Here is a 16,970-nt window from a genome sequence, read left to right on the forward strand (position 1 = left end):
TGATCTGTTGTGTTAATAAGAATTAAAACAAAATCTTGTTAGTTTTCTTAGTTCTTCATTAACAATTTATTCCATCGTTATCAAATCAAAATGTGATGTCCATGTACTTTGGCAATATTTTGCTTATCATTTATGCTTTGTGGATCTTTATCCTGCAAAAGAAAACTGTACATAATAAACAGGCTATGTTCTCACCAAGTTGTCGGAACGGCAACATAAATGTATGGTTGTATATCTGTCAAGTCGTGGGACATCACTTGCTGTCTTCCTGCCAGCATTCCTGGCATTTTAACATGTCCTCACACTGTTCCTTTTTTGGGATGAGCTGGGATAATGTTTGGCATCTGGGAATCAGAAACCAGTGAATAGAATATTCAATTCTTAAAGAGGAAATTGGACAGAAGCCCACAAGACAGTATCTTCACCCTGTTGCAATACATGTATCACAGATGTACAATTAGTATTACTCCCAACACTGGCCAGAAACATTGCAAGCTTGTGACTTTCACAGTAGACCACCTGGTGATCATCCCTGTTGATGACAAAATTTTAGTCAGCATGATGAGTTTTACTTTTGTCACGTCTGTTCAGTAAGATGTCAGTGCACATGGGTCAAAAAAGTAGTTTTTCTGATAACGTTGTGAATTTGTTGCAGTTAAAAGTGACATTTCTTTTTCTCCTCTGTATACAGTAGTTAATTTATTACATATTACTACACAATAAATATACTATCTGTGAAAGAAGAGAGCCACAGACTAAAAAAAAAGGGAGAAATTGAAATATATAGCAAAAGAAAATTGGGATTGTTAGTATTTACCTACACACTGGAACACCATTTCAAACTCATCTCCCACTGCATGCAAGTGAAAAGTGGAAAGAGAAGTTAAGCCTGAGGCCAGTATTAATATGTTATTTTATCATGGCAGATTTACATTTTTTTAATTATCAGTACAGATTTCACAGTCAGATAGCCCTCCAACTGTGTGAACTGAATGACATGTTTTAGCATACGGACTTCCTTTCGAACCAGTGTACTCTAATTACCATGGCACCTTACAAGGCAGGTTTATAAATATTTCACAATTTAAAGCAGATTACATTCCAGGGGTGTAAAAGGAGATGAATGATGGGGTCTGGGATTCTGACAAATGGCAAGTAAGGTTTTTGTCAGAAACGACAGGCCTTGCTTCAAAGGGCATAATGAAAGAACTCTGGCAAAAACTCCCCCCCGCTTTTGTCTCATAATCAGTCCATCTTTATAAACCACAATACCATTCTCACGGCTCTTCATGGAAAGCTGCCTCGAGATCCTAAAATCCTGATATGAAATTAAAGAGTGGTCAGCCGCTACTGTGGATGTCTGAACGCAAACTGGGCATCATTTGTTCTTTTGCTTTCTTTCTCATTAAAGTCAGGATGAAATTGTACATGACCATGAACTAGTTGCTCTTCAAATCTGTAAGTGGCATTACAGAACAGCAGCTGTTCTTATTTGAACAATGCCAAGGAATAAAGAAGTTAACTGCATTAGCACAGAAAACTGTCGGTAGCAATTAGAAAGAATGGAATTACTTATATTCCAATATATAAAGTAAAAAAAAAAAGTCAAACTGCTTTGCACTGCATTTCATGGATTTTAGGAGTGAGCAATTTAAGAAGGAAGGAGTCAGCTGGCATATTTCCATCAGCCTAGTACACAGCAGGCAGTAAGTAAATGTGCTCTAATTTCATGACTCCTGCTGGTCACCATCCTATATCCACTTGTATCAAGTTTATTTCATGCATTATTTAAGGAGCTATTTTATTTCATTTTTTTCTAATACGCATACTTTAAGAATGAGAATATGTGTACTTTAAGAATGAATTATTAATCTATATCTCTCTAAGTAAGGCAAAATGTCTATACGGCACTTCATAAGAATGGAAAGTTAAATATGGAGATGATACAAAAATGTGTGTGTGGGGAGGTGTGGCAAACAGAAAAAGCAGCAATGGATTTACAAACACACTTAGACAAGGTCAAGAACTGGACAGCCACATAAATTTCACATTGCAAAGTACAAAGTGATCCACACCAGAAGTAGGAACATAGGCATCACCTTAAGAGAAAAAAAAAGCATTTCTTGCCATCACTGAAGGCTGTTGTTAAGGAGAATCTGTTCACATGTAATTTCTGCAGATGAAGTTATTCACAGCGTCTTCAATGTCAACTGAGCGTCATGTAATCTCTATAAATATGGAACACTGAAACACGTCGTTTTCCTTGACAGAACATGTCATCACACGCACGTTTTGAATGTCATTATTTTGCCATTATTTTGCAGCAGAAGAAGCTTTGCAGTGAAGGTTGGGCGTGTTTTCATTGGCACTTTGACATCTGTCAAATCCGTTCTCAATTTTTGCCTTTGCACACAACTTCTTTTTAGATTTCATTATTTGTATTTTGGCAAGTTTTGCAAATGTTTCCCGTATTGTCATTTATGATGAGCCACGTGATTGTTCATGTGCACTTTTTTCACAAGTTTTGCCCTGGTGCTTCCTCATTATCACTAAGCTTACTTAAAGATCACTTTTTTGTTCTTTTTAGAAGACAAATAAAGTGCAGATCATAATTACTTAACATTGTGCATATGTGTTCCTATGGTTATCTTCCATACAAAGTAAAATTGCATTCACCTTACATATAAACAGAAATTTTAATCAGAAAATGTAATGAATCCAGCCACATAATGTGTGCAAAAGTCAGAACATAAACATTTGTATTTTATTTAATATTTAATTTTAATTTTATTTTATATAATTTTATTATATTTAAATTTAAGTTAACCTTAATTGGTTTACCACAAGTCTTTAAAATAAGATAAGTCTGAAAGATACACAGTGAGTAATGATAAGGAATATACAGTATATGATTGATAGATATTGTGCACCGAACACTCTCCAGGGCTCTGGTGATTATTTAAGAGCGTGCAGCCACAATGAATGATAAGTGTGAATTTTAAATGGCCATTTTTTAAAAGTAATTAGGGTATCAGCTTCAGCATCATGGAAATTGTATATAATTCAATATTAATTAACTTTATGTCCTGTCACAACACTAAGAGACAGCACTATATGTACACATGAAGTAGACATACTGTACAGTTGTATGCAAAAGTTTGGGCACCCCTGGTCAAATTACATGTTTTGTTGATTTTCTTAAAAGAAGTTAACAAAACCTCTGCAGCGAACAAACTTAAACATGATATATTTCTGCAAATTTTAATGCACTGTTACTATTTATTTGCTGGATTTAACAGATTGGAAAAAATAAAACAGTAAATGTGACATGTGCAAATGTTTGGGCACCCATTCAGTCAGTACTTAGTAACACTCCCTTTGGCAGAAACCACAGCCTCCAAACGTTTCTTGTAACCAGCTAACATTCTTTCTATTCTTGTTTTAGGATTTTTTCCCCCACTCTTCCTTGCAGAATGCTTCTAGTTCAGAAATATTCTTAGGTCGTCTTGCATGCACTGCGTGTTTGAGATCTACCCACAGATTTTCAATAATATTCAAGTCTGGGGACTGTGATGGCCATTCCAAAACCTTAATCTTTAATTTCTTGAAGTAGTTCATGACTGATTTTGAGGTACAGTATGTTTTGGATCATTGTCTGGGTGGAATATCTAACCTCTTTTCAGCTTCAGTTTCTTCACTGACTGAGGGACATCCAGGATTTGTTGATAAATAGAATCCATTCTTCCCTCTACCTGCACAATATTTCCTCTGCCACTGGCTGCCACACAACCCCAAAGCATAATAGATCCACCCCCATGCTTAACAGTTGGCAAGGTGTTCTTTTCTTCAAATGCTTCTCCTTTATTCTCCAAACATACCTTTGGTGATTGTAGCCAAAGAGTTCAATTTTTACTTCATCAGACCACAGCACTTGGTTCCAAAACACCTCTGGCTTATCTAAGTGTTGTGTTGCATACTTTCAGATGTTGACTTTTGTGATGAGATCGCAGGTAAGGTTTACTTCTGTTGAGTCTTCCATGCAGATCATGTTTGTGCAAGCAACGCTGCACAGTGGACCGGTGCACCACTACTCCTGTGCCAGCTAAACCTTCCTGCAGGTCCTTTACAGTAATATGGGGGTTATCTTTGCTTTCCTGACCAGTCTACAAGCAGTTCTATCTGAGATTTTTCTTTGTTTTCCAGATCTTGTCTTTACTTCAACAGTTCCCATTAACTTTCATGTCTTAACGACATTTCGGACAGTGGAAATTGCAAGCAGGAAGTGTTTTGATATCTTTTTATAGCCTTCCCCTGCTTTGTAAGAGTCAATTATCCTTATTTTCTGATCCTCAGTCAGCTGCTTAGAGGAGTCCATGGTTGTTGAGTGTAAGCACAACACCCTGAGAGGTTAGAAGAGTCAGAAAATTTATGAAGCTCTGGAATTGTCATAACCTGACTTAGATTAAGGCCTAATGAGTCAATTAAGTTCTGAGACCTAACAACAAAATAACACTAGTGGATCAACTGGAAGGGTGTGCAAACTTTTGCACATGCCACATTTACTATTTTATTTTTTTCAATCTGTTAAATTTAGCAAAGAAATAGTAACTGTACATTAATATTTGAGAAATATGTCAAGTTTAAGTTTGTTCACTGTGTTAACTTTTTTTCACTTAGAAAATCAACAAAACATGTAATTTAACCAGGGGTGCCCAAACGTTTGCATACAATTGTACTGTATATAGATTCTAACATTGAAAACATTGAAACCTTGTGATTGGATAGACACTAATTAATATGTATGTCCCTAACAGATACATACAGTGTCCTCCAGATTTATTCAACCCACTGATGAAATAGGAAAAATAGAATATCTTACAGATTGCTTTATACGCCTTGCTTAAAATAATTATAAAAATGTTATACTTAAATTGTAATAGCATAGCAAAGTTATACCTATTATGAATACTTTCATTCCAGAAAACATGAGGGTTACATTGATCCACATTTCTAATTAATTATTTAAATAGTATAAAACTAAAACAAACACAATGTTTTGCTCTTTAGAAGATGGAAAACATCTATAATGAAAGCCTTTGGAACTACATAGAGGTCTTGAAGGGGTTTCCTTTTTACTTATAGTATAAAAATGTAACACACACAAGACATTCGGTATTGGAATGCATCATCATAGTTAAGGTCAGAGAGCTCTCCAAAGACTGTGGGCAAATACTCATTAGCCTCCACAAGGTTAGGGAGATAAATAAAAGAATCCTTCAAAAGCTGAATCTATTACTTTCTGCTGTAGTTTTCATTATTAAGGCATACTTTATTATTTATTACTTTATTAGCCTCATGGAGAGCAAGTTGGGGTATGCGAAAAGACAAATTCCTAATACAAGAAATTGTATATGGCCAATAAAGTGATCTTATCTTATAAGGCCTGTTAGCTCAGTTGGTTAGTGCTTGGTGCTAATAATGCTAAGGTTGGGGGTTCAATCCCCATATGGGCCATATCTGCTTTTTGATGGCGGTGCTGTGGCCTTGTAGCTAAGGATCTGTGCCTGTGGCTGGAAGGTTGCTGGTTCGTATCCTGTGGCCGGCAGAGGAATCCCACTCCTTTGGACCCCTGAGCAATGCCCTTAACCCCAAGTGCTGCAGGGACACCGCATTAATGGCTGACCCTGCGCTCTGACCCCCAAGCTTCTCTCCCTGTCTGTGTGTCTCATGGAGAGCAAGTTGGGGTATGTGAAAAGACAAATTCCTAATACAGGAAATTGTATGTGGCCAATAAAGTGATCTTATCTTATTACTTTACTGTATTATTAATAAATCAATCATGATTTAATAAATTATTATGAATAATGTAAATAATGATCAATGCTTCTGGTATAGTAGCAACCCTGCCAGGATCCCAACTGTATCTTGCCAATAAGGGGTGTCAGAAAACAGAGATTGGGATGCAATCATACATCCAAAGGCAATACTCGGAGACCTCCAACACAAACTGTCATTTTTAGGATTCAAAATGTAACTACAGAACATTCAACAAGATACTGACTTCAGGGTGTGAAATAAATGTAGAATATTTTTTCAGTCTTTTATATAAACTGCAGCCCATGAATCCCTCCATTATATGATGGATGTTTTTGTTCCTATTTCACCTGGATTATGAATACATTTGGAAGACATTGTATAAGGGGTGCAGTATAATTCATAAATTAAACTGGACAGAAATTATAGTAAACTGTAGTTTCTTTTTATAGTTAAAATAACCGTTATATTTCTTAATAAACTTTAAGTTATGAGACAAAAATAACCTGTTGATGTAAAAGTAAATATTGATATAAAAATGAATACATGAAATGGATCCTAGTTTCCTAGTGACCCTCCCATGATATTTTTATAGTTCAATATTAACTTGTAGAACAGTGGTTCTGTCACAGAAATGCACTTTAACAATTCATTCAGTCAAAGTGGAGAGTAGAACCCTTTGGAAATAAGTACATTTTAATTCTTGGGACACTTGGGATGCAGCTGTCAGCAGTATAAGAAATTACCAAACCAAATATAATGGAGAAGACTGTAATGCTGTAATGCTTTGTCTTAACTATTAATTCTAATAGGAGGAGATTCTGAATTGTTGCAATCTGAGCATTGTTTTCTAGCTTCACATACTGGATGTAGATCTAAAAATGCTACTGTTCTTTATGTTTTATAAATATGTACAGTATGAACTATGAATAAAAAAAACAGCACTCCTAGCTTTTGAAATTATGTTCCCAATAATTAAAATGTAGTAAGTGTTTTGATTTTGTTACAGCATTAATTCAACATCAATAAATAGTGATTTTGTACTTAACTTAGGTTTCATACACATACTGTATAATCCTTTGGACAGTGAACTAAATAAATAAATGCAATATTAATATATCTCACAATACAAATACAAAGTATTATCTTGTGTATTTAATTGTTATATAAAAAACCAAAGGTAGCTGTAGGTCAAAACCCATTAGTGCATTATCTTAGTATTTCCCGGCAGGTTTGTGTTTGAAACCTTTTAAAAATGACCTCTAAGCCTTTTTTCATTTTGATCATGCATTTTAGGCAAGAAATGTAAGCACAGTTCTCCAAAAGAATATACTGTAAGTCATAAGAAGCCATAACTAGAATGTATAGAAATTCTGATTATTATATTATACTATATTATTCTGCATTATTCAGTAAAGATACCTAAAGCAACTAATGATTTAAACCTCAGTAAAACAGAATCTTCTGTTTTAGATTCTGTCTTCTTCACTGGAGTCCTTTAATATCAATCAACTTCTGCTCTTTAGAAACCAAATCGTGACTTATTGATGCTTTATTTTCTTAAAAGCACCGAGGTTAGCATTGATCAACCTTGGAACATGCTGTACCCACCCTATGTCAGAAAGCTGCTGAATTGAATTCACTACAGTCAATTCACTCAAATCCGAACAGCATTGATTGTGTTTTACAGTCAAAAGCACCAGATTTAATTAATTTTACCTCTTTTTTTATAGTGAAGATATTATTTAAGGGCCTTATCTCCTTCAGTCTTATCAGAAAGAGCAAAAGCTTTGTGAAGCTGAATTGCACTTCAAACAATGCTTTTAACCTAATAAGAACTAATCAACCCTCGGGATCTAATTTATAAAAATCTTTTTATTGCAACAGACCAAACCATTAATCTCCTTGCATCTTATCAAACAGCAATTAAAAGAGGCTACACTCTCTCCAGGCATAAGAAAATCTCAGAACAGTTTTAAGCTTTAAACTGATTTTTTTTTTAAAATAGCAATAATAATTAGCTGTTACTTATGGCTGGTAAGTGGCTATATTCTCAGAGTGAGGTAGAGAACTAATTTGTTTTGATTTTTTTTGTGCTCACCTCAAATCACCCTATACTTAATAACATGCAACAGAAATGTTTTTGAAAGGATGCAAGTACTGTAAATATGGAAATATATTCTCTCCTTGAGATTATATTAGGAATAATGCTCTGGGTATTACTCTCAAAATATATGCCAAATGAAAACTGAAATTAGATGAAAACACGGAACTGCTTTTTTTAATCAATCACATTTTTGCATATTATTTGTATTTACAAGTTTTCAAACTTTTGTTTCTACTTTGAACACGTTTGTCAGTTTCCCATTTTATAAGCACTATTGCAAGTAAAAAAAGAAAACAAACATGTCTTATGGATGCAACTTCATGCAAAAATGGTACTTCAGACATCATCAAACCTTAAATGTTCAATTCATTGAGTGTAAATGGAGACTGTGCTTTGCAGAAACATTATGTCTGTGATTATGTCACACAGTAGGTGCCCATGCTGTTTCACTCTTTTACTTTAGAAGGTTGCTTTAGAATGTGTACAGAGCATGAAAGGCATTTTTTTAAATTCTGGTCTTTCTAAATTGATGTTTCATGTACAGGTATACTGCAGATCTTCATCAAGCTAACGACAGTGTTGTAGATGCCAGAAATTGGATCCTGATAAAGAATTGCACAACATGACAAAATGTCTGTCATAAGGCAAGCTCAAAACGCCATCAGAACTTTTAAGATATTGCAGAAACAAAAGATCATCAAATGATGATCAATGAATCTTATGTACATAAGCTTGCCTACTAAAGGAAATGAATTGGGATAGTAAAGTCAAAATGATATTTTTGCTTTCCAGTTAAGCAATTTGTATTTGTGATCATGAAAATATTATGAATAATAATAACTTCTGCAATTTTGACAGCTTGGGGTTGAGTAACTTGCATGACAACCGTTTCTCGTTCTGTGAGGATTAAACAAGCATCTCAGTCATGTTGCTGAGGTTGATACCCTGAATTATTTCATGAAACTGTTTGATAAGATCCTTTAATCAATTCTTTACTACCAATTGGACTAGATGGGCCTCTTGTTGGTAACCTTTATTATTTTCTTATAGTCTTATGATTCATGTAAAATGTAAGCTACCATTCTTTTTTCTTTCAGAGAGGTCCATTCAAAGACCTAGGTTTTCTGCTGGTCCAAAACAGAGATGACATTAAGAAAAAGGAGTCTAAACTCCTGCAACTTCAAAGATTCAAATATCGTTTATCAATCATGTAATAAATATAAGCCAGGACTTTTAATTAAGGCATGCGCTCTTCAAATATATATATGTAATTTATGTAAATTCATATAAATATAAATACTATAATTGTCTTTGAACAAGCCTTGTTAGTCCAGAAAAATACAGTCAAAATTTCAATTTTCAAGTGGTGGTAGGTAAAGCCAAAAAATATTGTCTTGTGGTTCTGTTTTCATATTGCTTGTTTATGTTTATGTTTGCGTTTGCATGCATGTACATATGCATCTGTATTTGTGTCCTTTGAGCTTGCTGGACATTTAAGATGACTGATTTTTTGTATGTACTGTATATGACCTTGAACATTAGAGAAGTCAAGGCATGCTGAGTGTTCAGTGGTTACAAGACCTCTGGGCAACATAAAACAAATATATCTGAAGTATATCGTTGGGCTTCCTTGACAGCCCTGTTCAAAGATGGCTTGGCATTTTTTCACTGGTGTCCAATGTTTAGGCTGTGAAATGCATACTCTATCAGTGTGGATGTGGAAAAAAAGATCCCTGAGAGAAAATAAATGTGTACTGAATAATTTTACACTCTGTTTGGATATAGTTCAGCATCTCATGTATCAGAAAGAATACAATGGAACTATAATTGCCCTGTCATATAAAATATATTAATGGATGGACAGTGTCCACAATAAATATGCAAATTGTTGAGCTTTCATCCTATCATCACCAAGCCACAGGCACACTAACATAAGCCCATGCTAAAACAGCACAGAGCTGCCTTTATCTTACAGAATGTTGTCTGATTTCATTGTGAAGTGACAAAGGACATTAATTGCAAATGCCATGTCAGAAAAGTTGAAGGCCAACATCCTAATGAAGAATTGGAAGGTAGCTCATTTATATTGAGGAGGCCATCAGCTCTTGAGTCTGACAGATACCTTCTGACCTTTTAGGGCTTATGTAGTTAGAAGCATAAAATATTGAAAATATAAAGGAATACTCAAAGACAAAAACAGATAAAAAATGCTCATATGCAGGTGTCTTTCTATACAGGATGATGCATAAACCATTTTTAGCCAATGACTAAAACACACATCTGCACACCAGTTTAAACAGACTTAATAAATTATTGGGTTAGTTAATTCTATAAGGTATTTTCATTAATGTTTGTGACTATTATGAAAGTAAAATAGTTGAGGAAAATCTAAGAAACAACACTTTATTTTTTAATAAAGGCACAGCCAGGCAAAATAGGCGCCTTGTCTGGACCACATTCACAGAAACTTAGGGTTGTTGCCTTCCATCACCTGACCAGCTACTGTATAGGAAGACAATTGGTCAGGTGAATGTTTAAATACCAGGAAGCAGAGGCATTCTGAGTCAGTTGACTCATCTGCTGTTGGGAGTTCAGAAGGTAGATACTGTGTGAGCATTGAAGCAATGATTCAGACCAGGTGTTTGATAGGTTTTGACAAATGATGGGTTGCTTTTACAGCCTTGGATCTCTGAAATACAGTCATCAACAGTGGGGAAGTATCTCACTCTGACATCATACTGACAGACCTTATTCCAAACTAGTGCCATTGATATGCAGCCAGTTCATCCCAATTGGTCTGCAACTTGTCCTGAAATTAGGATGCGAGGAACTACTCTGTTTTTTGGCAGGGAGGATAGCTGAGAGGGCCTTGAAAAAGACTGCATTTTTCCTCAGGAACAAAAAGGTTGTGGAGAACATCTATATTTTATCATTGATAAGGACTACAGTAACTACCAATTAGGATGAAATTCTTAAGAATTCTTAAGCAGGCAACTAACTATACTTATCAGTCATGACATGAAGGGAATGGCTTGGAGAAACTATCTTTACTCTCTGAAAGAGGGACTTGCAGCAACCAACATATTAAGGTTACACAATCTGGCAAAAGTGGACATACATAGGTGAACTGCATGAAAAGTAGTTTTAAAAAAGGTCCAAAGCCCACCACTTTGTCCTTGCAACGGACATTAACAATGTGTAAAGCAGAGTCTGCATCAACAGGGTGAAGTATGGATCCACTCATGGTCTCTAGCTGGTTAATTTACCATAAAGGTATGTTAGAATTTTTACAGCCACCAATCTGAAAGAGGGCTCTGAAAACCAAGTCAACAAAGGCTAAACAGGAGGAAGAACATGAACTGTTGTCAATTCTATCAGATGAAGGCTGAAGCAGTACAAGGACCGTTATTTTTGTCTCCATACCATCGGATTGAGGTCACAAAATATGCACGGAAGCTAAAATACAATGGTTTCTCCACCAAAAAGTCATTTGCATCCAGGTTCTACTACCAATACATTCTACAAGTTTTTTGTAGGCCAAGCTATTGGTGACAGAAGTAGCAAGCTGCAGTATGTGGACATAGTTATAATATCATACGGTACGATCTAATGGAATACTGGTCTCAGAAGGATATTTCTGAATCCGTTTGATAGGTATCTGGGTGGTCATGGTCTGGTCACCTTCCCATTTCCTTTTGGGAACTGCTTTGTTGATGAACACTGTGATCTGGATCTGTTTTGGCCCAGTCTCTCTCCAAGGAAACAATTACCTTAAATGATTACTCCTACCCCTGTAATCTAATCGTGTCATTGCTTATTCTGGCAGTTTACAAATATGCTTGCAGACACAATTCACCCTTCTGACTGGTCAGTTTACCATAGCAGACCATCAGAAAGCAAGCAATATCCAGAAGGGATAAAGGATCTGCTAATATCTTTCTACAGTTTCTGTTTGTTTAGGCTGAATTAACATATAAAATCTGTGTTGATTCTGACCTAGATCACGGTCACATTCTCTAATTTATTGAACATCACGAATAGTAACAATGGATATCTTAGCCAAAAAATAAAAAGTTAAATTGTATTTTTGGCCTCTGAAATCTCTAACAAGCTGATGTAATTATGGCTTTAAAAAAAATCCTATAAAATAGAAGGTTATGAACAACACAAGATTTCAAGCTCCACATGACAAGTGTAAGTGTCAAAATCAGAGGAGGATGAACTAGCACCTTTGTAGGAGCCGGTAACAAACACCCAGGTCCCTGCTGTTTCTGGTGCTGTCATTCTGTATCTTCATAATCTAAAATCAGCAACACTATCATTCAATATAAAAGTCCTCTAATGTAAAGTTCTACAATAAGGGTTTATTGTTCCCACTGTCATTATGCACGCTACTATGTTGTCTTGTGATAAAATAACATCTATGCATGCTGAGTCTGAACAAGTAGAACTATAACAAATATTTGGCTACAATGTATAAAGTTATAGATCTTTACTCTTTCCTGCTGTATGTCTGTCTCTTCTGACTGTGTGCACTGGTTGACTGGGATCTTTATGCAAAACTGAATTGTGTATATTGTACTGTATATAATCTGACACTCCTCTGGTTTTCATAGCATGATATTGCTACAGCCTGAGGACATGAAACCTGAAACGGCACAATGGTATAATATTCTTGTGTGTGGATGGGAGAACTTAATATACAGTAGGGCACCTTAAAAAGTTTCACAGCAGCCACTCTACTGGTTAATTAATATAAGGAAATTGGGATGTTCAGGGGAAAAACCCAGCTTGCAGATTTATAGAATGCACATTTTTGTATTTTAAGACTGTCCTCTAAAAGGTCCATCTGAAGAATACAGACATCTATACCTTGAAGAAAACTGCTGGCCAGGTGCCCGACGTAAACGAGTGGGGAATTAACACTTGAATGGGATGCAAATTGACAAGATGAAACAAGAAGTTATTGGTCCCTGCGGCTGAAGGTGAACTGGCTGGAATTCCTCTCCTTAAAATGCTAGTATTGCTATGTTACAATAAAAACAATTGTTATATAATGCAGTACCTAATGGATGATGCCAGAAACCTGAACTTTGGTGCACATTTAAGGTATTACTCCAGGAAAATACAGCAAATACAACTCAAATGTACAAATTGATGATTTAAAATAATAAAATTAAGTCCACTAAAATATGAATGGGTTATACAATGTGTAATTCACCTAGAGTAGCAAAACCTGACGTGGTGCTGTTTGTCACTGTTGTTATAAACTTTTTTAGACATCAGCAACATCTAAAAGAACTGTGGAAAGTCATGCTTTGTTCCCAAGCTGTACTGTTTGTTACACGGAACCTTTTAAGATGGATCAGGTTAGACACAAGACCTAATCCAACGCAAAGAAATCAACAATGCATCCTTTTCTTGACTTGACTGTCAAAATGACAGGGAGTTGACGATCAGGACAGCCTTTTCACTTTGAAGCATTGTGTCAATATCCACAAATAACCAGTCTAACCCAAGAAGGAGTCATTTGTATAACTTCTTACAAGTCAATGAGATTTACTCAAGGTGAAATTACAAAGGTAACCAATACTGTATGCTGCATTGTTGGTTAAAATGCACAGCATTGGAAATGCGCGTTACTGTATGTATTACAGATTTATAGATTGTATGAAATGTGCTACAATATTACTATTGTACTTACAGCTGCTATGCACCATACTTTTCATTTAGCCACCTTTTAATATTCTATTTAAACATCCAAGGGGGAAGTCACAGGTGTGGATGCAGCTATTAAGAAACAGAAAGGGAGTTACGAGACGAAAGTCAGAAATGGGAAGTGATCACCTGTTTTTAAAAACCTCGCCTACCCGAGGACATTTTGGAGGTATGTTGTACAAAGGGTTTGACTTTTTGCAGAGCTTATAGGACAGCTCTGATTTCAAGAATACCCATTTGGATTTACGTGAACCTGGTCTGGACATGGATTTAAATGGATTATTGTTATTGGAATTCGAGAATTCAAATATTTTCCCCTTTTGGACATTTTATATAACTTCATAGAATGTATTAAATACTGCAACTCCCTAAAAGACAGCGCTGAAGACAGGGGTTAAGTCCACCTTTGTTCATAAAATCCTGATTCTGTCAGTTGTTCTAGTGTGACTGCCTCTTGTACCATACACACATATTTAGTGAATCATCACTGCACACCTGCTCTCATTATGTTCAGTGCTTCTGCCTAGTTTCTCTTCCTTGGTTTATACAGGGGTGGGAGGAGGGCATGTAACAAGTGTTTCCTAAAACAGTCAAGACCATAGTAAACTGTAGGTAGTTACTTCATTGCAGTTTTACATCTCAACTAAATGGCTTTATGGAAGGAATTCTCACAACACAAGAGCAAAAAATAAATGTTTTGGCTGATTAAGGCTAGTCCTAAAGAATGATTGCAGCACTCTGAGGACTCTGAGTAAGGTTCATGAAACTGGAATTGTTGTCACTACAGAAAAAATTGAGAAGGAAAATGAAGGGTATACAGACAAGGAATACAGTCATCACCAATGGGAAAGTGCCTTGTCACAGTCACACTGAGACCTTATCGAAAATTAGCTTAATACGTGAGACGTTCTGTAGGCATTGTACAGTATCTCAATATTGACATGCTACAAAGTGCAGACTGGTGTACAGTACATGTGATGAATGAAATTTTCCCTGCCTTTGGCAGGCATTCAGCAGTTTTGGTAGAGATAGAGGCTGATGTTGGTGTTTTCCGAGATCAATGGACTTCTGCTAAGCAGTTCAGATAAAATGTTAACTTGTGCCGAATAAAGCTTTTACTTGTAGAACTCGTGAAGATGAAGTTCAGGATTTGAGGTGACTTAAACCTTGAGAGCCGGCTCTCCAAAAGTAAATGACCCACTGACTGCTGCCATCTGAAAGTTGGCAGTTGGCAGTTTTTAGTTTGGCACTGTAAATGCCAGGGATACAGCTATTCAACAAATTCCCATTGCCCACATTACACATTATCCAAGCCTAAATGTAATGGTGAAGTTAATCATCTGGCATCATCACTTTGGTAATTCACCAGAGTTTAAAAGTGTAGAGTTGTAGAGTTTGAAAGTGTATTTTCTTTACATCAGTGGAAAGAGACCAAAAGATAATTGATTTTTACCCCTAATTATCTACGAGTCACTAAAATAATATCAGGAAAACCTTATAAAACTGTAGGCATGAGTTAAATATTTCCATACTGTCAGGCACATTTTTAAGCATTCACAAAGTGCCTTATTAGCATATCATATATGCATTGAAATCTAAGGGATTTACTGGAATGCCCAGGGAAAATTGATAGATTCTGATTTAAGAAACAGTCCCTTAGTATCTGAAGAGTAAGTACAAGACAGGATAAGTGAAACAAAACAAGTATGCATTAGAATGTAGTGAATTATTCATAAAAGCAACAAAATACATTCTGCTTTACTTTCACAGAATCTTAAAGACAACTCCACTTGAAATTTCCCATCAGACGGCACACAAACAAATACTGGAGCACACACACACACACGTACAAAGACACATTGACTCACAGGCATAAAAACAGGCTAACACACAAACACACAGGCTGTTAATATAAATAATAAAGTAAATTGAAACTGGACACATAATTAAACACAGCTAACATTTGTGGGTTTCAACATCTCATATTTGTTTGATTTTGAATGGATACAAAATTAACTGACTCTATGACTGTTTACATATTTAACATATTCAAGGGATGATATACTGTAGCAATAATCACTTTTTTTAACTGGGATGCATGTCCCTTTTCCTGGGTGAGTATGTATCTATTCCCTTCTGCTCAGAAAAAAACTACACCAAATGCTGTTACTCATTGGCACCACTTCTATGCTAAAATGGACTTTTAAACAAGCATAAATGCTTGGTGCCTTATATAAGAAATTAAGAACGTTGCAAACAATTCTGTCCAGTTTTTTTTATTTTTTAATAGCTAAGTGATTTGAGGATCTCATTGAAAACTGATATTATCAGCCTCAAAAATATGGCTGTGTACTGTAGCTTGCTCTAGACTCCCATAAATCTATGTGTGAAGAAGTGCCTCCTCTTCTTGAACTCTACAAGTTTTACCATCCATAAAATCTCAGTAGATTTCACTCCACAATTATCAAATAGTGGAGACCACAAAAGCCTGTCCACCTCCTTCCCTTCAGAACTTTATACTGTACATGGATCTGTCTCAATAAGCCATTTCTAGACGCCTGTTCTCCAGTCAGTTTTTTTGTTCTCCTCATCAGTTGTTGAATTTGTACATTTAAGTTTTCACTTTATTTAAATTAAAAGTGTACTGGCGATACACGGATTGTTGCAATTTCCAGATGAATAAAGTTTGTGGTTTAATACAACACCCCCTGCACGCAGCCTAGTTCTTCATATGTCATTTTGATACAGTGAAGTACTGCAGGTTAAAGTTAATCCACAGTCTAAATGATGGCCCGAGTCACTAGACCTTGGCTACTTTTAATTGTGCTCCACGCCTGAGGGGTCAGATTAATTCAGGCTGAAGACTGATGTAGAACAAGGTTGCTGAAAGTTATCAGTATTCCACATCAGAGGCTTTGGCGCAGGATTTGTCAGAGCTAAATCAATATGTGATTTAAAACATTCGTCAGTTTTCATGTATGCAGGTTGTCTTTGGCCACGGTTGACTAGCGATCTTGTGAGTTGCATTCATAAAGTATCCTCTGCTTGGATGCTATCAGTCAAAGGTAAAATGATAAAGGAAATGCTGATGCTTTTAACCTCTAGGGGTCAAGGTAAACAGTATCACTGTGACAGCCTCCTTTATGCTGTAAAAATACATTATTGTAACAGCCTCAGTGAACTGTGGGATCAGTTTTACATTAGTGTACTACAGGGATATATTGAAAGCTTTTAGTTCACATTTAATGTATTTTTCCTTTTGCAGTCTTTTTTTAACCCATTTCCCCAGAAAGTTGTGGTAAAACCAATTCAATACCAACTGTTTTCTAAA

The 16,970-nt window shown here is 35.8% G+C and overlaps 1 long non-coding RNA gene across 1 annotated transcript in view; it reads right to left on the minus strand.

Annotated features, from left to right (window-relative positions):
• Positions 1–114: 114 nt before the first annotated feature.
• LOC148644048 (uncharacterized) overlaps positions 115–16,970 on the minus strand; it is a 316,550-nt gene continuing 299,694 nt past the window's right edge. Inside the window, exon 5 of the long non-coding RNA XR_015928795.1 lies at positions 115–344. This is a non-coding gene — a long non-coding RNA (uncharacterized LOC148644048). The remainder of the gene's footprint in view (positions 345–16,970) is intronic.

Source organism: Lepisosteus platostomus, chromosome 21, assembly GCF_059453375.1.
Source record: "Lepisosteus platostomus isolate fLepPlt1 chromosome 21, fLepPlt1.hap1, whole genome shotgun sequence".
Taxonomy (NCBI): domain Eukaryota; kingdom Metazoa; phylum Chordata; class Actinopteri; order Semionotiformes; family Lepisosteidae; genus Lepisosteus; species Lepisosteus platostomus.